Source organism: Oncorhynchus tshawytscha, linkage group LG14 (genome assembly GCF_018296145.1).
Source record: "Oncorhynchus tshawytscha isolate Ot180627B linkage group LG14, Otsh_v2.0, whole genome shotgun sequence".
Taxonomy (NCBI): domain Eukaryota; kingdom Metazoa; phylum Chordata; class Actinopteri; order Salmoniformes; family Salmonidae; genus Oncorhynchus; species Oncorhynchus tshawytscha.
Window position 1 is genome coordinate 55,480,370 of NC_056442.1, and position 2,615 is coordinate 55,482,984.

The window sequence follows — 2,615 nt, forward strand, 5'->3', positions numbered from 1 at the left end:
ACTTAGTGCAGCTCACCACCATACAGTAGTAGAGAGGAGACTTAGTGCAGCTCACCACCATACAGTATTAGTGAGGAGACTTAGTGCAGCTCACCACCATACAGTAGTAGTGAGGAGACTTAGTGCAGCTCACCACCATACAGTATTAGAGAAGAGACTTAGTGCAGCTCACCACCATACAGTAGTAGTGAGGAGACTGAGGAGACTTAGTGCAGCTCATCACCATACAGTATTAGAGAAGAGACTTAGTGCAGCTCACCACCATACAGTATTAGAGAAGAGACTTAGTGCAGCTCACCACCATACAGTATTAGAGAGGAGACTTAGTGCAGCTCACCACCCTACAGTATTAGTGGAGAGACTTAGTGCAGCTCACCACCATACAGTAGTAGTGAGGAGACTTAGTGCAGCTCACCACCATACAGTATTAGAGAAGAGACTTAGTGAAGCTCACCACCATACAGTAGTAGTGAGGAGACTTAGTGCAGCTCACCACCATACAGTATTAGAGAAGAGACTTAGTGCAGCTCACCACCATACAGTATTAGAGATGAGACTTAGTGCAGCTCACCACCATACAGTAGTAGTGAGGAGACTTAGTGCAGCTCACCACCATACAGTATTAGAGAGAGACTTAGTGCAGCTCACCACCATACAGTAGTAGTGATGAGACTGAGTATTAGAGACTTAGTGCAGCTCACCACCATACAGTATTAGAGAAGAGACTTAGTGCAGCTCACCACCATACAGTATTAGAGAAGAGACTTAGTGCAGCTCACCACCATACAGTATTTAGCAGCTCACCACCATACAGTATTAGTGAGAGACTTAGTGCAGCTCACCACCATACAGTATTAGTGAGGAGACTTAGTGCAGCTCACCACCATACAGTATTAGTGAGAGACTTAGTGCAGCTCACCACCATACAGTATTAGTGAGGAGACTTAGTGCAGCTCACCACCATACAGTATTAGTGAGGAGACTTAGTGCAGCTCACCACCATACAGTATTAGTGAGGAGACTTAGTGCAGCTCACCACCATACAGTATTAGTGAGGAGACTTAGTGCAGCTCACCACCATACAGTATTAGTGAGGAGACTTAGTGCAGCTCACCACCATACAGTATTAGTGAGGAGACTTAGTGCAGCTCACCACCATACAGTATTAGTGAGGAGACTTAGTGCAGCTCACCACCATACAGTAGTAGTGAGGAGACTTAGTGCAGCTCACCACCATACAGTATTAGTGAGGAGACTTAGTGCAGCTCACCACCATACAGTATTAGTGAGGAGACTTAGTGCAGCTCACCACCTTAGTGCAGCTCACAGTATTAGTGAGGAGACTTAGTGCAGCTCACCACCATACAGTAGTAGTGAGGAGACTTAGTGCAGCTCACCACCATACAGTATTAGTGAGGAGACTTAGTGCAGCTCACCACCATACAGTAGTAGTGAGGAGACTTAGTGCAGCTCACCACCATACAGTATTAGTGAGGAGACTTAGTGCAGCTCACCACCATACAGTAGTAGTGAGGAGACTTAGTGCAGCTCACCACCATACAGTATTAGTGAGAGACTTAGTGCAGCTCACCACCATACAGTATTAGTGAGAGACTTAGTGCAGCTCACCACCATACAGTATTAGTGAGGAGACTTAGTGCAGCTCACCACCATACAGTATTAGTGAGGAGACTTAGTGCAGCTCACCACCATACAGTATTAGTGATTAGAGACTTAGTGCAGCTCACCACCATACAGTAGTAGTGAGGAGACTTAGTGCAGCTCACCACCATACAGTAGTAGTGAGGAGACTTAGTGCAGCTCACCACCCTACAGTATTAGTGAGGAGACTTAGTGCAGCTCACCACCATACAGTAGTAGTGAGGAGACTTAGTGCAGCTCACCACCATACAGTATTAGTGAGAGGAGACTTAGTGCAGCTCACCACCATACAGTATTAGTGAGAGACTTAGTGCAGCTCACCACCATACAGTATTAGTGAGGAGACTTAGTGCAGCTCACCACCATACAGTATTAGTGAGGAGACTTAGTGCAGCTCACCACCATACAGTAGTATTAGTGCAGCTCACCACCCTACAGTATTAGTGAGAGACTTAGTGCAGCTCACCACCATACAGTATTAGTGAGAGACTTAGTGCAGCTCACCACCATACAGTAGTAGCTTAGTGCAGCCACCACCATACAGTATTAGTGAGGAGACTTAGTGCAGCTCACCACCATACAGTAGTAGTGAGGAGACTTAGTGCAGCTCACCACCATACAGTATTAGTGAAGAGACTTAGTGCAGCTCACCACCATACAGTATTAGTGAGGAGACTTAGTGCAGCTCACCACCATACAGTATTAGAGAAGAGACTTAGTGCAGCTCACCACCATACAGTATTAGTGAGAGACTTAGTGCAGCTCACCACCATACAGTATTAGTGAGGAGACTTAGTGCAGCTCACCACCATACAGTATTAGTGAGGAGACTTAGTGCAGCTCACCACCATACAGTATTAGTGAGGAGACTTAGTGCAGCTCACCACCATACAGTATTAGTGAGGAGACTTAGTGCAGCTCACCACCATACAGTAGTAGTGAGGAGACTTAGT